The 24,636-nt window shown below is 39.9% G+C and overlaps 1 protein-coding gene across 1 annotated transcript in view; it reads right to left on the reverse strand.

The window, feature by feature from the left end:
• Positions 1-24,636, reverse strand: part of TRIM9 (tripartite motif containing 9) — a 116,750-nt gene that overhangs the window by 55,834 nt on the left and 36,280 nt on the right. The gene's annotated exons all lie outside the window — the stretch shown is intronic.

Here is a 24,636-nt window from a genome sequence, read left to right on the forward strand (position 1 = left end):
CAACACTTGAAGTGTCCTACCACAGGCCTCTTGTTATGTGGGGGACAAGTTACCTCCTACAGTTTAATCCTTATACAGGAGCTCACCATTACTTGCAGTCATTACCACTGTACTTAATACAAAATCCTTCCCCTAGCAGCTGGGGCAACATCCCTCCTGGAAATTGCAAACTCCTTTCCCCACATCACCTTCTTTGAAAACTAATGCCTTTTCTCCTCCTTGCTAACACGATGCGTTATCCACTCATCTTTTTAGTAAAAGGGTGGAATCTTAAAATTGTATTTCTTGGTCATGTCGTGGTTTTTTGCTTATATGTGCATGACTAAATAGGAAGTCAGTCATTGAATCTCTTTAAAAATGTGCATGCTGCATGCCACTGTGGGGTGGGAGAGCACAGGCTTCAGAAGGGTTCAGATACTGTCCTTCCCTAAGCATGACCTTGAGAAAGTGACCTCTGTCAGAGTTACTCCAATGGAAAAAGTGGGAAAAATAATGTTTAGTGGTTGGATTATCGTGAGGGCTGATTACATTCATCAATGTGACGGCTCCTGCTAACAAAGAATCATGGTAAGGGAAACCACTCCAAACTCATAAATGGTGCCAGTGACTGGCTGTTCATATCTCACACATAGCTCTACCTCATCCATAAATAAGAATACTATGGTTTTTGGTGCTGTGAGCATTGCATGAGGTACTGTATATAAGCCCAGAACCCTGCTGGGACATGGTGCATGCTTAATAAATGTTGCCTGTTATTAACCTCTTATTCATTTGTTCCTTCCTGCCCATAACCCTCTGTGGACTGACTAGGGTGGGATTTGCAGGGCAGATTCCTGGAACAGGATCTGTTGGAGGATACCCTTCATTGCTTGTACTTTGATTGAGGTACTCAGACTCCAGGAGTCTAAACCAAGACAGCCTAGGAAGAAAAGGAACAAAGTGAGCTTACAGTTGCTGAAAGGGCTACTCAGTAATTGAATATTAGGTCCCAGCTGCACAATGTGCCGTGCTGTGCTTAGTCAGGTCTGACTCTTTGCAACCCCATGGACTGTAGCCCACCAGACTCCTCTGTCCATGGGGATTCTCCAAGCAAGAATACTGGACTGGGTTGCCATGCCCTCCTCCAGGGGATCTTGCCAACCCAGGGATTGAACCCAGATCTCCTGCACTGCAAGCTGATTCTTTTATCATCTGAGCCACAAAGGAAGCCCACGAATACTGGAGTGGTTATCCCTTCTCCAGGGGATTTTCCTGACCCAAGAATTGAACTGGGGTCTCCTGCACTGCAGATCGGAGAAGGCAATGGCAACCCACTCCAGTACTCTTGCCTGGAAAATCCCATGGATGGAGGGGCCTGGTGGGCTGCAGTCCATGGGGTCGCTAAGAGTCGGACACGACTGAGAGACTTCACTTTCACTTTTCACTTTCATGCATTGGAGAAGGAAATGGCAACCCACTCCAGTGTTCTTGCCTGGAGAATCCCAGGGACGGGGGAGCCTGGTGGGCTGCTGTCTATGGGGTCGCACAGAGTCAGACACGACTGAAGCGACTTCACAGCAGCAGCAGCACTGCAGATGGATTCTTTACCAGTAGAGCTACCAGGGAAGCCCCAGCTACACTATAACTTGGGGTAAAAATTTTCTTCCCAAGAACTTTTTCAAGAGCCCAAGGGACGAAAGAGTCTCATTTGGAACAGAGGGCAATAGAATGACAATCATGTTCTAAAGGAGACATAATGTTATTGTGACTTTAGAATTCACTTTCCCTCTTTTCCTGAATGAGTCAGAGTTTGCTGGGCTACCACAGTTTTCTTCTCCCTTTATTGTAACCTATGTCTTAGTTATCACATTTGGAGGTTTGAGTAGAGAAGTCAAATTCATTCAACTACACAAAATTAGAGCCACCTGGTTTCTTATAGTCCAGCCTTGGAATTCAAGGCATCTGTATAATATAAGTTAGACCTGATGCCCAATAAGAATTGTTGATCAGGTGCTGGTACATATGTAGAAAAAAATGATACTATAGTAGACAAAGAGTGCTGGCCTCACCTACTCCCTGGGTTTTATAGCAAAGCAGTATGTAAACTGCAAAACTCAATTTATTTTCAGATTTCCTCCCTTTGTGTCTATATTCAGGCCTTCTTCCTGGCTAATGATTGTTCTGGTATTTGATCTGCATTATAAGATAAATATCTAGAAACTTTTCTCTTAAGCTTTGCCACCTTGTAGAAATGGAGCAGCAGACAATAAAAAATCCTGGAAACTATTTCTCACTAGAAAATGCTCTTCTAAGGATTTATATGTGTATTGCTTTTATAGGACAGTCTTTTGATCATGTTTATAAGCCACATCTGATGTAAAAGAACATTATTATTTATTTGTTTCTCAGTAGCATTCAAATTCCTACTCTATGCTAACAGAGATGTTCTGTACTCAGGACCACAGAGCAGTCCTGTAAATTTATACCAGAACACAGAAGATGCAAATATTTAGTGTGTGCTTTTGGCTGTATATGTAGCCATCAGTAATGCCTAAGCAATAACATTCTGGTGTCTTGGATATTTGTTTTCTGATATACTGAAAAGGTATCATGATCAGAAAGTGAATGGGAGTGGGAAAATGATTTAGGCAAAGAAGCACTGACAGATTTCCAGTCCAGAGCTCTGAGCATGCTTGGAATAACCAAGATCGCCCAGAAAGATGGCAAGTTGTTCCGAGCTTGGAGGAGAGAAACAAAGAACTCCACCCCTTCCCTCCTTCTCTCCTGCTTTCCCCTTCCAACTTCTCCTCTGACTGGCTAGCCTAGCCTCCCAAAGGAGTATATGTTAAAAGAGATTGGAGCTCAACCTGGGAGCCCCTGTGGAGCACGTCTCAGAACCACAATCACTTAGGCTCAGGAAACAGGTAATGAATTCAGTGCATGTGCCCAGCTGCCAAGCTTTCCCAGACAGAAAACCACGTCTTCTTTCCTTTTCCTGCCGTGAACATTATTCATGTCATTTCCCCCCTCAGTTTATTAATACTATGAATACTGGATGGAGACAAATTAGAACAAATGAAAGGAAACTTCCTAGCTGTCTAGGATCTGAAACTACAGGCACGAGATGGGTCACAAAGAGTCAATCAAGAATCATACAAAATAGGTGAGGTGGCAGACACACAAAGGCAGCTTGGTGGCCCCCAAAACAACCTTGCTCCTTCCCTGGGCAGCTCCGACACAGCGCACCCTGCTGCAGACTGTGGCCTAACCTCCTGCTTCCTGGGTACCAAGGTCAACACAAAACACAAAAATGAGGATCAATGCAATGCTATTCTGAAGGAAAGTACTCCTTCCCAGAAAATAACAATTCTTCTTGAAGAATACTGATTTTTGAGTCTTACTACATTATTGATATTATATAATTAAAAAGTAAAAACAAGAAACTCAAATGTTGTCAACATATAGGTCATTTCTTAAATACCAGGGATCTTGATGAGTGCTTTTAACAGATGTCCTATTCAACTCCAATCACTCCCCTGCCAGTTTGCAGAGGCTCAGAGGTCTGGATACTCCTGAGTTAGGGTTTTGCCACTCACATATGGAAGAGCCAGAACCCCATGGTTGGAGACTGGCTGGGACCCTCTTGCCTTGATTTGAGAACAATCCCGAAAGGTCATCCCAGCTCCAGAACTCCCTGCAGGAATTGGCTGAGGCCCTGCAGGTCAACTCCTCCCTCTGCTCAGTTCTGGTCATCTCACTTCCTTGTAGATGGATCTATGGAGACCACTGAGCAACTAACTATCGCTATTCAGCTCTCCAAATCTGTGTCCAAGGCATCCCATCTGATAAACAATTTTCTAGCCTTCAGTTTCTTCATCTGCAATATGTGGTTAATAGCAGTATCTGTATCATAGGATGGGGGAGATTGGTGAGACTTATGTACTATATAAAGTTCTATACAACACATGGCATATTGTAAGCATTTAATAAGTAGTAAGTTTTTACAATGAGAATTATGTTAAAATACACATACATAAGTCATTAAAATATTTAGTCATGTCACATGTCCCAGTTTGGGGTTTGGTCAATTACAGTTATCCAGACAGCCGGGAATATTGTAGCATCCACAGTTGTTTGTTCCCTGCCCATCCTTGCCATAGGCCTTGGAGGACCTCCTGTAGATGGAGCATGTGTCCTGCATGTGTCCCTGCCATGTCACCCTTGGCCATGTGATTTACTTTAACCTGAAGAGGCCTTGTGAATTTCTGCCAGCTTTTTTCCTCTTCCTCTTTGTCACACAGACCCAGGGGTACACTGATGAACTGGCCCTCATAAAACAAAAACAAAAGAATTTTGATTGGTAGTGTCTGCCAATTCCCATGGTTCATATACATAGTTGATTTTAGGTCACCAACATGGCATCACTGAACATAGCTGGGGAGAGATGTGCATCATCAACTCTTTAGAGCTCGGGCTGTTATGAGCCAGGTCAGAATGCCACAGGGCACATCCCATATGGTGGCTGGGGGCCTTAGAAAGAAGATATGTAGAATGGAACTTGAGACTATTTCCCATGATATAATATGAGCAAGAAATCAATCTTTGGTTTATAAGCCACTGAGATTTGGGGACTTATTTGTTATTGCAGCAAAACTAACTAATACAGATAGCAATGATAATTTTCCATTCATGATTTTAATTTAATCAACCTCCCATTTTACCATGGACCAGTCACAGTGATTCATGCCAGGAAAATGATGATAAAGGAGACAAAATCCCTCCTTCAAGGAACTGTCACTGCATTGCAAATACCACCATTCTGATCTTAATAATATCACATTTAAAGGTTCTCTCCCATAGGCTTTCTAATGAAGCAGAGGAAGACTAGAATATTCTAACGACTAACAACAGAAATGTAGCCTTTCCACCTATCAGGGAAAATGAAAAGCGTCTGCTTTCCTAGCAAGACTCAGCCAGTTCTGGCCGGAGTTTGAATTTCAGAGATAATCTACACGGCCTCTATCCACCAAACTTCAAATATTTCTCCATCTTAGACAGAAAACTCTCAAAATGGAGATGCAAATCAACATGGCAGGTTTTTTTCAGCAATGAAATAGAGGAGCCATTTCTTGCCTCAGAGCAGAGCAAAATAAACTGTTGCCTCACCCCAGTGTTCATAGTTTCTTGGTGGAAATTGATTTGCCACATCTCTATGGTTTTTGCTTAGAGTGCTGGAAGCTGTGAAAGAATTCATGCAGCGACTGCTGTGACTGAAGGCTTGAAACTTTAATCAAGTGGCAGGCACACAGGCTGGAAGGTCAACACCACTCTGCTCATGGCTGAGCACGCCTTTCTGTGGATACTCTAACCCGCCACAGGCGTGTTGTCAGGCAGTTACTAGGTATTTACACCCGAGGATCAAAAATACGCCTTCCTTGGGCTAAGTCTTTGTGCAAATATTGGATTTTACATCCTGGAGATGGATTATAGGACAGCTCTCCTTTGTGTGTGTGTTGCCTTTGCTCCTAGGTAAATTCTAGGGCCCCAAACAGCAGACTCTGAGCCCTTTTCTAGAAAGCTGTATGGATCCCCCAGCTGTCTTCACATTCATTCTGTTCTGCTGTGTTCTTCTAAGTGGTGTTACAGCATTCTGCTTTGTCTGATGCTACCAGGGAACAGCTGAAGCAAAACAGAATAAGATCTATAAGTTTTCAGTTCTTAATAGTATTTAAATGTTCCAGATAGAAACTCTCAGTTCTACAATAAGGACTTTTCACTAAACAGTTTAAAACATGGTCTTAGAAATATATATGAAAAGGTAAAAATCACTAAAAAAAAAATCACTAAACTATTTTTCATATAGAAATGCTTTGTGCTTTTCAGAGACTGAATTGTTAGGTGCTCAAAAGAGGAATGACTTATTCTTTCAAGTTTCTTGGCAAGAGTAAGACTTTTATTTAAGAAATAACTTTTCCCACCTTATTTTAAAGGCAGAACATGTTCATTTCACAAAAATAAGAAAAAAAGAAAAATCAGAAAATTAAGAGACTTAGAAGAAGAAAAGGAAAACTTCAGTCTCACCAGAGACACACTACTTATTAATAGCCTTGATAATGAACTCTTGATGTTTATCTTTTAAAATTTTATACTCTCATAATCAAATATGTATGTCTCCATACAGTGTATATCAACAAAATGGACATCAGGTCATATACTCAACTGATGTCTTGAAATCTGTCCTTTTCATTTAATATGATATAAATATTTTTCCATCTGACTAAGTACTCTATTGCATATCTGACTAATAGCTGCTGCTGACACTAATCGCTAAAAAATACAAAACACTTTGGTAACATTTACTACATGGCAGGTAAAGCTTTATACATCTTAACTCATCTTTTTTAACAAAACAGCCCAGCAAAGGTAGATACTATTATTATTCATATTTTTTATAGGTGAGAGAATGAAGGCAAGGGAGGTTAATTGTCCAATGTCATAAAGTTGCTAAGAAGCAGAGCAGGGATTCAAACTCAGGAAGCCTGCAGTCAGAATCTGTGCTATTCACTGATAAACTGTAGGATAACCCAGGGTGGAGGTACATCACAATTTATTTAAAGAATCTCCTATTTTAGCATACTTAGTTTGTTTCCATCTTGTTGCAAAGGGCTAAATGAAATTCAAACAGGAAATATGTGAATACATTCTTGATTATCCCCATTTCCAAAAGTGAAACTGCTTGATCTGCAAACTTTCCTAGAGAGTTTTAAAAATCATGTTATCAAAATGTCCCTTTATATAATCATCTAACTTACATTCCTGCTGAAGGTGATATATAGGCAGATATTCTTGCCTATATATCTCACTCCAAATATATCATTTGTATTTACCTTTGTAATCTGGTAGGCAAATAATGGAATCTCATTTTTTTAATCTGCATTTTAAAATTACCAGGATGGATGGGTGAGTTTTTTTTTTTTTCCCTTAAAAAGCTTCTTATTGATATTTTCCTACTTAAGGTGTAAGTTCCCACCAGTATTATTTGTGAATCCTTTAGTAGAGGTCCTAACCTATGGGGTGCTACCTAAGTATGTATTACATAAACTAGTTTCTTTCCACTGCTGATGACTAGACAAGGCTGGCCTCACTGCACATATTTGCTTACCCAGAAAGCCTTAGGGATCCAAAACTGGACAGTGATCTGGAAAATTCAGGTGGTCCATTGAATAGGAAGTGAAATCATAGATTGTTATTAATAACTTGAGTAGATTATGGTCAGAATGTCTGATTCATAAGATCTCTACTGTTTTACATGTATAATTATTATTTTGTGGACAGATACAAGTACATGATAGCTTCTGATAAACAGGCAATGAGCATAAGAGAAGAATATATTCTCTTTTTGTGGGAGAGAATATATATAATACAAAAATGATATGTATAATATAAAAATTTGCAACATATTTGTAAACACAATTTAACTTGTTAATTGCATTATTCAGATATCCTAAATTTTTATTTGTCTACTTGACTTACAATATTCTAAAACAAACAAGTAATCAAATTTCCTGCAAAGATTGTCTTTGATCCCATTCTCTTTTAGTATTGCTTTCTGTATTTGTGGCTCTGTTGTTTGTTAAATAATATTTATACCTTTTAACATTAGAGCTTATCCTTCTATGTTTCACTTAGTTCTTTTGATCTTGAATTCCATTTCATCTGATATTGCTATATTTATACCCTCCTCTCTCTCATACAACTTTGCTCTTCTTTTATTTCAAAACTATATTTGTTTTTAACTCAATCTGATTTTTTTTTCACTGTCATTGGGAAATTTGAGCTATTTACATTTATTGTATTCATTGATATAGTTGGCTTTATTCCACCAACATTATTTATATTTCTGTTTGTTATAATCTATTTTTCCTTTTTAAAAAATTTGTGGCTTTATCACATTTCTTTTAATATCTTAATCCCACTCACCAATTACTTTGGATGGTTTGCTGTGCTTTTCCATGTTACCTTCCCATCTTGTCATCACATGTCAACCTATATTTGTCCATTACTGAGTCAAAATTAACTAATAACTTTGATTCACCTTTCCTACTACAGTCCCCCAAATGCTTCGCTTAATGTATCTCTCATAAAATTAAGAAATGCCATTCTAAAACCCCTTGGATGAAACTGATAATTGAAACTGAATTTATAAATTATATAGATATTAAGGAGACACAGTTTATGAAAATATATTACATTTAAAAATATGATTATTTGGAAGAGGTAGGAAACCCTAATAATACTCGTTTTAACAAGGTTCCTACTAGAAATATTATTCTTAGATGGAACTTGGAAAACCAGCAACATTTTTTCCCTTCTCCCTATTCTGACCTCCTAGACCCAGAATAGAATCTTTTCCATCTCTAATACACTTTCAAAGGTAAGTCACAGTGGTGGCCAGACCATAAAAGAAAGAAAAGGCTTTTTTTGCACGTAAGTGCTTATATAAGGATGGCTTGGGCAGCTGTTCTTATGTTCTGAACATTCAGTTTCAGTGTCTTTTTTCGCTAGTATTACAAGTTGCACGGGAGGATACAGCAGTCTCTATCTCTTTTTAAAAGGTTTTTTTTTTTTTTTTTTGGTACAACATCAAAGAATAGCTAAGCTAAGCAAACCTATAAATGAGGTTGAAGTCACAAGTTTTCTTTAAATGTTACTGATAAACAAATACACCTGGTGGTATTCCATCTACTCCTCAGCCTTTGTGACCCTTTGGGAGGAATAAAAGCCACCCTGTGTCATCTATACCACTGAGCAGCATTGGGGAATGTTCACTCCAGGGGAGTACCTGTACCTCGTAGTGTCGCTGAGAGCAGGGCTCGGGCACCAGATTCCAGGTGAGCTGGTTCAATCTGTGGATATCAATCCTATTTCTTGATGTTGTAGGCAGAATCGTGGCTCCCTGAATGTCCACACCCAAATCCTTGAAACCTGGGTTATCTTATCTCACACGGCAAAAGGAACTCGGCAGACGGGATTAAGGACCTTGATTCTAAGAGATCATTCTGGATTATCCTGCTGAACCAGCCTAATCACACAAGGCCTAAAAAGTAGAGGATCTTCTGGGCTACAGTCAATGAGAGAGTTGTGACTATAGAAGAATCAGGTGTACCTTTCTACTTCAACCCGTTATGATCATCAGTTTATAAGTACCCTGAAGTCTCAGCGCCCCTGAACTTTTACTTATCTTGGAAAATCTACATTTCCCAGTGGGGTCATTGGGAGGTTGGGAAATGTTAATCACAGTATCTGAATTTTTATTCTGACCATAGGACCCCATGACAACATTGAGGCAGATATTAACATAGCTTCTTTAAAAAGCTTCTTTAGAAAAAAGGGCACACAAGGAGAGACCACTGCACATCCACTGGAATGACAAAACTAGGTGCTGGTGAGGGTGGGAGCCTCACACATGCTAGTGAGAGTTACAATGGCAAAACCACCTGGGAAAACCGATGCTTTCCAGGAAAGTTAAATATACAGCTACCCGACATGACAGCATATGTCCACAAAAAACTTCGATAAAAATGTTCATAGCAGCTTTATTTATAACAGCCTCAAGTTGGAAACTGCCCAAATGTCTATCAACAGTAACATGGATAAATAAATTCTGTATATTCATACAATAGAACACTGCTTAGCAATGAATATTCAAGCTAATGATATACATGAAACATAAATGAGTTTTAAAACATTGTTGATTAAAAGAAGTGAGACAAAAAGATACATATTGTTATTTATGCAAAGTTCAAGAACAGAAAGAACTAATCTATGATGATGGAAGTCAGGAAAATGGTGACCTTGGTAGGTAGGAAGATTGGAGAAGTGTTTTGTGAAATTCTCTGAGGGAAGACTATATTTTGTATCTTGATCTGGGTGCTAGATATATACACACACACACACATATATATTAATAGGTGTAAAATTTATAAATATAAATAAATATAAAAAATTCATTGAGCTATAAATTTAAGGTTTGTATATTTTACTGGAGATATTTTATACTTTTTATTTTAAAATGAATTTTTTCCCCAAGGATAAATACTTCTTGTATATAATTAATCTGTTTACTAAGACCCCATGATGTGAGATAACATTTTTTTTCCTAAAAAAAATTTAGTTTTTTTTCAGATGACCTTATTTGTTTTTCAACTGAATCTCTGAATTTAAATAGACACCTGTCAAATCCTCAAGAATCTTATAACTGACTACTAAAAATATTTCACTCAATATTGGGAGCTGTTGCTGCCTTGGATGAAGACTGTCATCTCTCAGCCTTGCCTCTGACCATGTTGTCACTTCTCTTCTGTTGCAGATACCCAGCAGCACCTGAAATCTAGTCACATGGCATCCACTAACTCTGGTGTGTATTTCACTCACAATGGTGCCACTTTAATTTAAAAGATGTATCTGGTTTGATAGTAAGGTCCTACTGTATAGCACAGGGAACTAAATTTTGATAGCTCCTCTGATAAATCATAATGGAAAAGACTGTAAAAAGGAATATATATATATATGTATAATTGAATCACTTTGCTGTACAGCACAAATTAACACAACTGTACTTCAGTAAAAAATAAAAAGATGTGTCTGGTTGAAGGTCCTTTAAGAGGAAACGTGTGCCTAATCTGAAATGTGGTAATTTCTTAGAGGGAGCAGGAATGACGGGCTATGGAGCAAAAAATGGAACGGCTTACACCATCTCTGTTGGTATCTCCACCAACCCTCAGAAATGTTCTGTCCTTTTAGGAAGGCACAAATACCGTAAAGCTTGAAATACACATGCTCTTTATGGTCAACTTATGATGCCATAAGTTTGTAGGAATAAGAACTTGTGAACAGACATGCTTGGTTTGACTATGAGTTCGAGATGCACACAATCCTTTCATTTTGATGACAAATCCACATATTACTTCTCTGACAGTCTTAACATTTAACTTATAAAGCTTAAATATAAAGAAATTGAATTACCCTTAACATAACTACTATGGCTTCAGTTATTCTGGAACAAATAAAACACAATCTTACTGGTCTAATAAATGATCCTCGTCATTGGCAAGAGAGAAACTCTTTGGGTTATCTTAAATAGCTTCTAAAACATACTTTGGTTGCTTCCCCCCAGTACGGAAAGTACTTTGTTAGGATCCAGTATAGGTCAATTTTCCATCCAAAGTAAAATCAATAGTGATCATCGATACTGTTCAGAAAAATAGTTTTAAGCCATGTCTGATTTCTTTTCACCCTTTTCCTCGGCATCTTTGTCAATCCATCTCCAGGCAAGTGAATTGAAGCTCCAGCCTAGTGAAATGGGAATGGTTTCCATGACAACAGATTTTTGCTCTGCTAGTTAGAATCTAAGATTTGACTCCCATAGAAATAAATCTCACTATGGGAACTGGTTGATTTTATAAACGACTAAATAACTGTGCAATCATTTCCAAAGAAAAGCCTGTTAAAAGCAGTTAAAAGCTTGGGTGAGCAAGGGTGGGTTATGTGAGGTGACTGCTGAATCTGCCACTGGCATCACACAGACAGAGCAACGTGCACGGAAAAACCTATTCAGAGCTGCAGTTTGCTCCATTCTGTACCCGCCAAGTGTGGGCTGCACAGCCTGGCCCTCCTGTGAATTTCAATGATGTTTTCATCTGAGGTAGAGGGAACAGATTTGAGAGCACCTCACAGTAAATGACATGTGTTCACCCCCAAATGTCTTTCCTCTTTTTCCCAGAAACTATTAGTTCCTTGAAAAGAAGAGATTTCCAGAGCTGTTCTTAAGTATGATATGGATTTAATTGCTTATTATCTATTTCTCTGTTAAAAATCAGGTGCTGCTTTTGTCTAAGAATATGCTTTTCTCTTTTACTGTGATTTCCCCTTAGTAATATCATTTTATCAATTAAAAATAACTTAATATATTACTTATTACATATATTAGAAATATAAAGAAACATTCTCAGGTTTTTAATTTTCATTTCAATACTTAACATGACATTATGTGTTTCAAATAAGGTTTTATAAACATATTTCCTAATAACGTTTATACAAATCATAATGGTTAATTCTGATTTGTAAGTAAAATTATTATCAATCTCATTAGTCGCTCAGTCTTGTCTGATTCTTTGTGACCCTCAGACTCCTCTGTCCAAGGGATTTTTCAGCCAAGAATACTGGAGTGGGTTGCCATTTTCCTCCTCCAGGGGACTATCCTGACCTAGGGATCGAACTCATGTCTCCTGTTGCAGGAGGATTCTTTACCTGCTGAGCCATGGGGGAGGCACTATATAATTAACAAAGTGAATTTCATTCCTGAGCTCCCTAAGCCACATTTCCTTCTGAACAAAGGGACTTACTGCTGGAGCAGCAAGTTCTGTTGGAGTGAGGTGGTGTCCTCAGCATAGAACTGAAGAGGGAATGGGTATGTGGCTTTGAATAAGGATGCTGATTGTTCAAGACTGCAATGAGAACCCTCTGCAGAGTGAGAATTTGATAGCTTAATCAACCCCTCTCTCCCCAGCCTGTGATGCAGGCTGGTTTTCAAACGCCATTGAAAGTATCCTATAACAACTCCTCAGTGCCCCACCTTGTCACTGTCCCTACCCAGCAGAAGACAGTGATGGCTAAATCTGGTAAAGTCTGCCTCAATGTGTTGTGTATCTTCTTTGTCCCCCTAGCCTACCCCTGATGCCACAACTTCTCCTTTCTCCTCTGAAAGCCAGGAAGGATCAGACACCAGTCTGATCCTTAAGAGTGATAGGCCAAATACCCTATTACCCTTTCATTGAAATTCATTCACATTAAAATTTTATCTAAACTAAAGATTTCCATTTTAAATTTTTTATTTCTGGTTGTCAAATGAACTACTTTGTAGTTTAGGAAATTTTTGGTAATGTTGAGAAAAGTGGGAATAATTTTGGTGAGCAAAAGGGACCTTGACATTAGTTTTACAGATGTGCTTGGCCACAAAGGCAAACCTGAAATGATCTTTATAGGATAAAATTTCTCTCCTCCCACCCCTCCCATTGGACAACTTCCTCCTTAGGGTGAGTGCAGCTCTCTGAGGCCTTTGGAGGCCTGTTCCTATGGCAGGTACAGATGGAGAAACTGGTGTCCCTTCATCTTGAACCTTTCCCAGGAGCTGAGACTGCTCTGCTACAGTCCTGCCTGCTTCTTCCAGACCTGGCCTTAACCTTCTCAGGGTGAACACAGGGCTAGCCTCCTCCTCTGCCACTTAAGTTATGTAAATATCACACCTATATATTCCTGGCACAAAACATTTAGCTCATTGTTAATAAGGTTAATGGCTTAACTTGCTTATATGAGGTCCCAGCATGCATGCATTATATCTCCTATAATGTTTCTATCTCTGAATTTCTAAGAATGTGATTACTTAAGATTTCCCAGGTGGCTCAAGTGGTAAAGAACCTACCTGCAAAACAGGAGACACAGGAGATACAGATTCAATCCCTGAGTTGGAGGAGAGCATGGAAACCCACTCCAGTATTCTTGCCTAGGAAATCCCATGGACAGAGGAGCTTGGTGGGCTGTAGTCCTTGGGGTCGCAAAGAGTTGGACACAACTTAGTGACTAAGCACACACACGCCTGAGACTGCACACCTCAGGTGGGACTTGAACCCATCCAGAACTCAGCTTGGGACTTGAACCCATGGGCTGGGACTCAAACCCACTGCCTTTTAATTGATATCACATACCTGGTCTCAGTACTTAATGAAGATAAGATTCTTTATGTCTCAGTAAAGAAAGAATTCAGATGTCATTACAGAATGTCCCATAAAAAATCAGTTTTATGGGAATTGTCCTCTTAATGTCTTCTATATAGAATATCATCTTCTGCCTATTTCCAGTTATATATTTAAAATGACAGAAATCCAGTATGCTGATGGCTAATAGATTTAAGTATGGAGAGAGGAGAGGTATTGGGGAAGAAAGAAATCAGAGGGAGTAGAAAATGTGGTCTCAAAAAAAAAAAAAGAAAGAAAGAAAATGTGGTTTCATGGGCAGAGCACAGCAGAGACATCAAACTGATGGCAGGGGTATCCAAGAGGGGAAGGCAGAGAATGGTGGGGCCAATGGAGAGAAGAGAAAGGTAAAGCTTTGTGGAGAAAAGATAGAGAACAAGCTAGAATCAAAACACCAGACCATCTGGGGCCATGCTGAAACGCTTGTTAACTCATAAGCTCTCTTGGCCAATTCCATCTATAGCAGTTTTATGCGAAATTTGGGCAGGAAAGCAAATATTAAGATTTACACCTTTTATCTGTTTTTATTAGATGTGCATACAGAATTAATAGAACTCCAACTACTTCTATGACTGCTTTTCAGTTCTCTGCTTGTAGAATGAAACTGAGAAGAGGTGGTGGCTCTGAAATGTGTCAAGGAAGGTAGAATGACATTCTCTAGAATTCCCTTCCCTGGACGTCCAGTTAGAGTGGGCCACAGGGAGATCCTTGAGGGAGATTTGGAAGAGGGAGGGAACTGTCATTTCATAATATTAGCACAGTGAATATCTAGCTCTGCCAAGTTGGATTCCCCAGTCATTGCACATTAAGAGCTTTTCAGGGTTCAACTGGATGTCTGGCAGCTTACGGAAGGATCATCACATAGGCTGTCCCTGCCGTGTGAATGTCTGACTGCAGAGGTCAGGTTGGATACCACGCCTGTCCTGAGAATTCTCAGCTCACAGACTTTACAGACAGGGGTCATGTGCAGTGTGACAGCCCAGGAAGAGTCACTAGTGCTCTTCCCCAGTGAGAATCACAGCGGGGTGCTGAGTGTGTCTTCCCCCATATTTTTAAGCTATCTTCTCAACAGAGCACTGATAAGACAGTTCACACATTTGTCTGTCTGCCTGTCCATCCATCAAATCCTTCTATTCAGTGTGTCCTATGTCAAGGTCATTGGTTAGTTAGTAAGGACACAAACACCAACATGACCCCAGACTCTTCCCTGGAGAAGCTGGTGATCTAGGATAGTGGCAGTGAAGTGAAGTGAAAGTCACTCAGTTGTGTCCGAGTCTTTGCAACCCCATGGACTGACTATATAGTCCATGGAATTCTCCAGGCCAGAATACTGGAGTTGGTAGCCAGTCCCTTCTCCAGGGGATCTTCCCAACCCAGGGATCGAACCCAGGTCTCCCTCATTGCAGGTGGATTCTTTGCCAGCTGAGCCACCAGGGTAGCCCCTAGGACAGGGGGCAGGCATGCAAACTTACATGAATGCCAAAAAATGTTATGGTGCTGTGAGCGGTGTACCATGGACTTAACAGAATGCAGCGCTTGGTTCTCCTGTGGCAGGTGTGGGTTAAGAGAGCACCAGGAGGTAAAAGCTCAAGAGTGTAGCATTCCCAGCAAGCAGGGCTGTGGAGGGGTAAGACAGCCTGGTTTGATTGGGAACTGTGAGTTGCTCAGCATGGCTGTAGCACAGCAGTTAGGAGACGTGTTCCAGAGATGTCTTGATGTTTTTTCTCTGCTTTCTGTAGAAGCAGAGCTATCACTGCTCATGTTGTTGCTAAATTTCTTAAATGAGTAAGCATAGGCATTTCTTGATTTTATTCTGCTGGCTTTCAGAAAAGTTCTGAAGTCTCATCTCCCTAGCAATACAATTTCTCTTGAACCCAGTAATACGTAAGGCAAGTTGTCCTTTAAAATGCATTATAAGATTTCCCTGGTGGTCCAGTGGTTGAGAATCTGCCTGCCAATTCAGGGGATACAGGGTCAATCCCTGGTCCATGAAAATCCCACATGCCATGAGGCAACCAGGCCCATGGGCAACAACTTCCGGGCCTGCGCGCTGGGACTCGCCAGCCACAACTACCAAGCCTGCGCGCTGCAACAACTGACGCTTACGCATGCGAGAGCCTGAGCTCTGCAACAAGAGGAGCCACTGCAGTAAGAAGCCCCTGCGCTGCAATGACAGTAGACCCGGCAGACCAGCATAGCCAAAAAAAAAAAAAAATTATTTTAAATCCATTACAGAATCCTATTTACCCTTAAGTTTTAACTGTTTGATATATCATCATTAAGGCAATGCTCCACTATTTCAGAAAGCCTCAAGGATTATTGATTTTGGCACCATCAACCAACAAAGGCAAAGAAGGGCTGGGCTGGACTCTTGAATTCACAAATCACACCAAACTCTACCTAGTTTAGCTAAGTACTATGATAGGCTTTTCTTATTCTTTCATCAAGATTGAAAAGATTGATTATACTGGGTCTCATTGTGACTTAGCAGTTAGCAGGTATACATGTTGTGGAGTCCTGCCCTTCCTAATTCTCCCAGACACGCTCATTACAGTGCTGCCAACACTGGTCAGAACAACTTGGGAATGGCCTTCAGGAAGAGGTAATATCCCTTTGTTTTTTTCATTCATGTGTGTGTTTTGCTCATTCAACACACATATACACAGAGTAGCACTTACTCTAGGGTAGACACTGTTCTGTCTATTGGAGACAGCTGGTGAACAAAATGAGTTACTGCCCTCATAGAATTCATATACTGCTGAGAGCAAAAGAACAAAGCTCTATATCTGTATCTAATATATGACATTATATATATGGTCCGTCTAGTCAAGGCTATGGTTTTTCTGGTGGTCATGTATGGATGTGAGAGTTGGACTGTAAAGAAAGTTTAGTGCTGAAGAAATGATGCTTTTGAACTGTGATGTTGGAGAAGACTCTTGAGAGTCCCTTGGACTGCAAGGAGATCCAACCAGTCCAGCCTAAAGGAGATCAGTCCTGGGTGTTCATTGGAAGGACTGATGTTGGAGGTGAAACTTCAATACTTCGGCCACCTGATGTGAAGAGCTAACTCATTTGAAAAGACCCTGATGCTGGGAAAGATTGAGGGTGAGAGGAGAAGGGGAGGACAGAGGATGAGATGGCTGGATGGCATCACCAACTCAATGGAGATGAGTTTGGGTAAACTCCGGGAGTTGGTGATGGATAGGAAGGCCTGGCATGCTGCAGTCCATGGGGTCCCAAAGAGTCGGACACGACTGAGCAACTTAACTGAACTGAGTTGATGGTCTCCATCTCTTTCTACCCATCTATCCATCCACCCAGCTACCCATCTATCTCTCTACCCATGATGTCAGGTGGTGACAAGAGCCTTGAAGAAAAACAAAGTGAGGTAGCGAGGACAGAGAGAAAGTGAGTTTGTCCATGGGCAAGCAGTGAGGACTCACAGGGAGAGCCTTTCTCAGAAGGTGCCCTTTCAGTAGAAACCTGAATAAAACACGAAAGCAAATCAGGTGACTATCTCAGAGAAAACTGATCCATGCAGAGGGAATGTGCTTAGTAGGTTTGAGAAGTGGCAAAAAGGATGAGTGTGGGGGTCGGATAGGGGTTCACAGGGAAGGGCTTGGTCACATAAGGCTTTAAAAGTAAGGAATTCTTGAAAGTAACTGATGGAAAGCCATTAGACAAATTGATATTACCTGATTTATCAATTACATAAAATAGTTATTATAACCACAGGAAATTCTCCCCACGGAAGACTGTATTTTCCAAAGATGGCCATATCTATATATTTGTCTTCCTAGATGTACTTCTAACAGCGTGACCCACCAAGGGAAGTGGTCTATGTTCACTCTCCTTAGGTTGGAGAGGGTCTTGGGATTGTCCTAGTCACTGGAGTATGACAGAGGGAACTTATATACCTTCCAAGGCTAGGTCATAAAGAGGATAAAGCTTCCTTCTGTGTGGTTTCCAATCTCTCTCTCTCTCTCTCTCCCCTTTCCTCCCTTGCTCTCTCCATGGATAATCACCATAGGAACTCACCTGCCAGGCTGTGAGGAAGCCCAGACCACTTTGAGAAGCTGATGCTGAGAGGCTTCCTGAAAACAACCAGCCATATGAGTAAGCCTCCTGGGATAGCATTCTCCAAACCTGCACAAGCCTTCAGATGACTTTGACATCAGTTAACATGTGACTGCAACCTCACGAGAGACCCTGAGCCAGAATTACCAAGCCAAGCCACTCCTGATTCCTGACCCATAGAAACTGCAAGAGATGATGAATTGTTTTTAGTCACTAAGGGGTGTCACTAAGGGCTAGATCATGTAGGGCTTTGTAGGTCATCATAAAGAGCCTGGATTTAGTTCTAAGCCTGATGGAAAGTCATTGGAGAGTTTTTAGTAAGGAAATGATAGGCTCTGATTTACAAGCTTCAATAACTATTATCATAACCAGATAACTACAGGAAACCCTCTTTGTCTCTGAACATTATATCTATCTTTTCTCCTTCTTCCTACCTCTTCACCTCATCTCTCTTACTCAGTTTCTCCTTAATGTCCCTCTCCCTTGCTGTTGCTCCTTTCCTTTCTCTCCATTACTCACATTCCTTCCCTCCGTGGCCTCCTCAGTGCCACTCAGAGGAGCTGCGATTTAGCCAAACCACTGCTCTGGAGCAAGTAGTGAAGAAGAATTTGGCGTGGGTGAGGTGAAGGCAGGCAGGGCTTACCTGGCAGGCCTCTGCTGCACATCGAGGTTGAGATTCTTACACAAAACACCCAGGAAAAGATGCAGTCACCTAACTTGCCAGTGTGGGTGTAATTAGCAGAGGAGTATAGTGCAAATAGCTAAATCATACTAAATTTGGACTTTAGTGAAGTGTAAATGTAGGATCGCTGAAGAAAAGATGGAGCAATCAAACAATCCATACTTTTTATACAATAGGCACAATGATCCAGCTACTGAATTCTACTAATACCTTATCTGGCTTGTCATTAAATTAATTCTCTCAGCATATATTTCTTCCAAATCATTAGGTGGAAAAAAGACCTATAAATGTTGTAAAGCAAATTGCCAACTTTCTAACACTTGAGGAGACCCTTTGCAAATAACAAAAGGGCCAAGGTTTATAAGAAAGACTAAGAATTGCTTTTTAGTTAATAAAGACTCTTTAAAACCTTTTTTACACCCTGTTGTGTGTCTGCTGGAATTCCTCTTCTCAGGGGAATTAAATTTGATTAACAGCCCAGTCCCTTAGTGTTTTAGCTATCGTTGTTATTAGCAACATTTAATTTGTGTTTAATCCCTATGGGTTTGATTTTGAATGGGAAGGAGACAGTGATTCTGTTACCTGAAGCAGCACAATCTGACATCTCATCACTCTTAAATTGATATGAGTCCTTGTTTTCAAAGTAGAGTTTTGATGTAGGCACAGAGGTTGCCAAGATTCTCTAATTCAGTTTAGCTACTGTCACTATGCACTCAGTCTATTACTTAAGCAGATTCCTCTTCAACCCTCATTTTTGCTTCCAGATACAGACATCATTGGCTATAAATCTCTAAGTTTTGAGAGTTAGGGTTTGGCAGTCACATCACTTTATTATCTACCTGCAATGCAGGAGACCCCAGTTTGATTCCTGGGTCTGGAAGATCCACTGGAGAAGGGATAGGCTACCCGCTCCAGTATTCTTGGGGTTCCCTTGAAGCTCACCTGGTAAAGAATCCACCTGCAATGCAGGAGACCTGGGTTCGATCCCTGGGTTGGGAAGATCCCCTGGAGAAGGGAAAGGCTAATCACTCCAGTATTCTGGCCTGGAGAATTCCATGGACTGTTTAGTCCATGGGGTCACAAAGAGTCGGAGGTGACTGAGCGACTTTCACTTTCCCTTTCCCTGATGGCTCAGCCGGTAAAGAATCCGGCTGCATTGCAGGAGACGTAGGAGATGTGGGTTCAATCCCTTGGTCAGGAAGATCCCCCAGAGGAGGAAATGGCAACCCATTCCAGTATTCTTGCCTGAAAAATCCCATGGACAGAGGAGCCTGGTGGGCTACTGTCCAAAGGGTCGCAGAGAGTCAGTCACAACTGAGTGACTTAAACACACACATCACTTTATTAGTGCACAATATAAACGCCATGGGCTTCCCTGATGGGTCAGATGCAAAGAATCCACTGCCAAAGTAGGAGATATGGATTTGATCCCTGGGATAAGAAGATCCCCTGGAGAAGGAAATGGGAATCCACTCCAGTATTCCTGCCTAGAGAGTCTCATGGACAGAGGAGTCTGGCAGTCTACAGTCCATGGAGTCACAAAAAGACTGACACGACTTAGCGATTAAACAACAGCAACAATAAACCCCTAACTTCTCCCTGACACTGATGGAGAGAACATGTCATTTATCTGTAGACTAAACAAACCAACAAAAAACTCAGAATTGAAAAGAATCTTGAAAAATATTTTGCACAAAGCACTGTTATTGCATATGTATGAAATGTTTTATTAATGATATTAAGATGAACTTTATTTTAGGTATTCTCACAGTATTTATCGGAGAAGGCAATGGCACCCCACTCCAGTACTCTTACCTGGAAAATCCGATGGATGGAGGAGCCTGGTAGGCTGCAGTCCATGGGGTCGCTAAGAGTCGGACACGACTGAGCAACTTCACTTTTCACTTCTCACTTTCATGCATTGGAGAAGGAAATGGCAACCCACTCCAGTGTTCCTGCCTGGAGAATCCCAGGGTTGGGGGAGCCTGGTGGGCTGCCGTCTCTGGGTAGCACAGAGTTGGACATGACTGAAGCGACTTAGCAGCAGCAGCACAGTATTTATCAGACTCTTAAGGGCTCCAAGGTGAGTCAAGTTGTCAAGCCCATTTCTTCCCAAAGTCCTGAGGGGAATCCTCTGTTTCTTTCTGGTAATATCTTTTAAAGAGCTTAGTCTTTATGGAGGTGTGTGTGTGTGTGTGTGTGTGTGTGTGTGTGTGTGGTGGGGGGCTCTTATTGATGGGAAGCAATGCCCTGTGCACAATGACAATAGAGTATGAAGCTTCAGTGAAAATGCAGTAAAGTTCATTTGACATAATCTGTAGTTTGTAGTTTACACTCTTCGGGAGTGTTTCAGACAAACAAGCTCAACTGCAAAATTGATCAAAACAAGTATTCTTAGGGATGAGAGGGGTTATAGATTATCACCCAAAGATAAAGACTAATATTTATGGGCAAAGCTGAATCTACAAGGGTCTGTTGTTTTAAAATCTTTAATAAAGGAAGCTGTCAATTTAGTCAGCCACGATCTCTAAGGATAGATGAGTGGTCAACCTGAATTTTATTTCTTTTTTTTTTCAAGGAGTTTTTAAAATTTTAATTTAATTAAAAAACTTCATAGTTTGTATTGGGGTATAGCTGATTAACAATGTTGTGATAGTTTCAGGTGAACAGCAAAGACTCAGCCATACATGTATCCATTCTTCCCCCAAATCCCCTCCCATCCAGGCTGCCATGTAACATTGAGTAGGTCCTTGTTTGTTATCTATTTTAAATATAGCAGTGTACCATCATTTAAAAGTGGACATTTAATTTCCAAATATATGGGGTTTTATGGTATCTTTGATGTTATTAATATTTCTTACTTAGATATTAATTTCTTATTTAAATGCTTTCTTCTCTACAATCATCTGTGTTTTTTCAGTCTTTTGACTTCATTGAGGCTTTCAATGACTAAGTCAAAGATCTCTCTTGGTAAATGTCACATTGTACTTGAATATGTGGGTTATTTCCAAATATCTTTTGATATTGATTTCTAATATAATTCTACAGTGATAAGAGAACAGACCCTGCATGATTTCAATAGCTTTAGACAATGAAATTTCTGTACCTTGTTTTATGTCCCTGGATATGTTCCCCTGGATTTATAGTTTATGGGAACTTGAATAGAATTTGTATCCTGCTGTTTTGTGAAAACTGTATAATTCTTCATTATGTTGAATTGGTCCATAGTGCTTTTAAGGTCTACTATATCCTTCTACTTTTCTGTCTGTTCATTTTATTAATCTATGAGAGTTTGATATTGAAATGCCAACTAAAAATAATTTACTTAAAAAAATAATTGTAATATATAGTAAGGTCTGTATTTTCCAAATCTCCTGTAAATGTGTTATCATATGTTCACAATTCAAAAAATAAAGAAGAAAAAATATAAATCAGTGTGTACAGGCAACCATAAGTTTGTTCTCTTAAGTCTGTGAGTTTCTCTCTGTTCTGTAAGTTTGTTTGTACCATTTCTTCTTAGATTACACATATAAGGGACGTCACATGATATTTCTCCTTCTGTCTTACTTCACTCAGTGTGACAATCTCTAGGTCCATCCATGTTGCTACAAATGGCAGTATTTCATTTTTTAAACAGCTGAGTAATATTCCATTGTGTATGGATACCACATCTTTATCCAGTCCTCTGTCAGTGGGTTTTTAGGTTGCTTCCATGTCTTGGCTATTGTAAACAATGCTGCAGTTAACACTGGGGGGCATGGATCCTTTTGGATCATGTTTATCTCTGGATTTACACGCCCAAGAGTGGGGTTGCAGGGTCACATGGTAGCTCTATTTTTAGTTTTTAAAAGAATCTCCATACTGTTCTCTATAGTGGCTGTACCAATTTACACTCTCACCAACAGTGTAGGAGGGGTCCCTTCTCTCCACACCCTCTTCAGTATTTATTGTTTATGGATTTTTTGATGATAGCCATTCTGGCTGGTGTGAGGTGATAGCTCATTTCAGTTTTGATTTGCATTTCTCTAATAATTAGTGATTCAACCTGAATTATAAAAATTCATTATCTTAAAATTTAGTAATTGAAGTTCAGGGAGCATCTCAGAGTTAGTTAATCTTTCTTTAGAAATAATTTGACATCATTTTGAGAGTATGATCTATGACTCACACAGAAGAGACTGTATTCATTTGGCTTATTACTTCGAAGTTACCTTAAGTTATTCCATTAGGTTTAAATGTCATCAATCCTAGGAAGCACCTTCATTTTATGTTCCAAGAAGGAAGAAAAGCATTGCCAGTTAAACTATGCAGCAGTTTTTTTTTTTTAATGGCATTGATTATAAGTCATATCCTGATTGTGGAAATGGAAAAATGTGTGTGGTAGGCAGAATAATGGCCCCCAAGCATGTCCGCATCCTGATTCATATATGAATATGTTAGGTATTCATATAGATGAATACATGCAGATGGAATTAACGTTGTTAATCAGAAGATGGGGAGATTATTCTGGATTATAATCACAAAGGTCTTTGCAGTAAAAGACAGAGGCAGAAGAGTCAGAGGGAGATGTGACCTCAGAAGAATTGTCAGAGGGGAGCAAGGTTATTTTGAGAAAGGAGAAAGGGACATTAAGTCAAGCAGTGTGGTGGCCTCTAGAGGTTAGAAAAGGCAAGAAAATAGATTCTCCTCTAGAGCCTCCATAGGGAATGCAACCCTGCTGACACCTTGGTTTTAGGTGGGAGAGATCTGTATTGGATTTCTAACCCACAGAATTGTAGCAGGCAATAAATCTGTGATGGTTCAATTCATAAACTTTGCATATTTTTTTTATGGCAGGAATAGGCAGCTAATACAATGTACATCTTAGAATCCATGACTATAACTTGTACACATTTGAAGATTATAATATTTATATTTTACTAGATATATAAATTTATGAGACTTATTCAATTGTTATTAATAAAACAACTTTAGACAAGACTGAAAAATTTAATTATGCACTCCTCTGCCACAGGGGACAACCTTCATTAGGGTATATAAATTCAGATAAATATGTCCAGAAACCAATTTCATTACTCTGCATTCCACTTTATGTCTCTGACGTTTTGCTCACTTCTATTTATTACAGACATGAAACAGCAAACTTTTACAATGGGACAAAATAATGCCTATGCATTCATAATCCCTGATCCAGCTGAAAAATTAGAATATTTCAGAGTATTGAAACCTCTCTAATCAGATCAGAAATTAGTTTTTAGTCAGTGAATCTTTATTATATAATGTAATGAAAAACATGAATTGATATTTATTTGGTTTCAACATTTTAAAATAAAATTTTTTGTGTTTGTCCTTGGTCTATCACATAATACATTTATTCTATACAAATGCATAGTTTGCAATGGTACTACTAATCCAAAACTGAATTTCTAAAAACAAAACAAAATAAGCAAATATATCTTTGAATAATCCCCAGCACCAGATATACTACACTCCAGATCTCAGATCTCATAATCTCATGTAAAAGACTTGACATTAAACAAATGAGTCCAACATTTTCCTGGCAGTTTGAAAATGTCACCTCACATGGGCACAGTGAGCTAGCCTTCAGAGGGCACAGTACCCTGAATACAAAATAGATTACCTGGAGAATCCCAGGGATGGGGGAGCCTGCCATCTATGGGGTCAGACAGAGTCGGACACGGCTGAAGCGACTTAGCAGCAGCAGCAGCAGGCATTGGTTTAGAGCAACAGCTCAGCAAACTACCAAAGAAAATTATTGTTTTGTATCCTTATGCCACTATCCTTCTTTCTAGTTTCATAATCCCAGGATCATAATTGTATTGTTTTTTCCTGGCCAATAGTGTTTCTTTTTATTTCTTTGTTTCCTCTATCATGTTGTCTTGTCATACGTTATGTAATCTGCCCAAGCCTTTCCCTGACCTCCTTCAAGTTGAAGGTCACTGTTTCCAGCTTCTGGGATCAAGAAGCAAATATTATTAAGGTGAAATAGAGATTTAAGGCAATATTTTCTACCTTAATATTCGCCTGACTTGGCTAAGCTTCTGCCCATCAGATTAACAAAAGGAA

The sequence above is a fragment of the Bison bison genome, unplaced genomic scaffold, assembly GCF_000754665.1.
Source record: "Bison bison bison isolate TAMUID 2011002044 unplaced genomic scaffold, Bison_UMD1.0 scf7180017864174, whole genome shotgun sequence".
Taxonomy (NCBI): domain Eukaryota; kingdom Metazoa; phylum Chordata; class Mammalia; order Artiodactyla; family Bovidae; genus Bison; species Bison bison.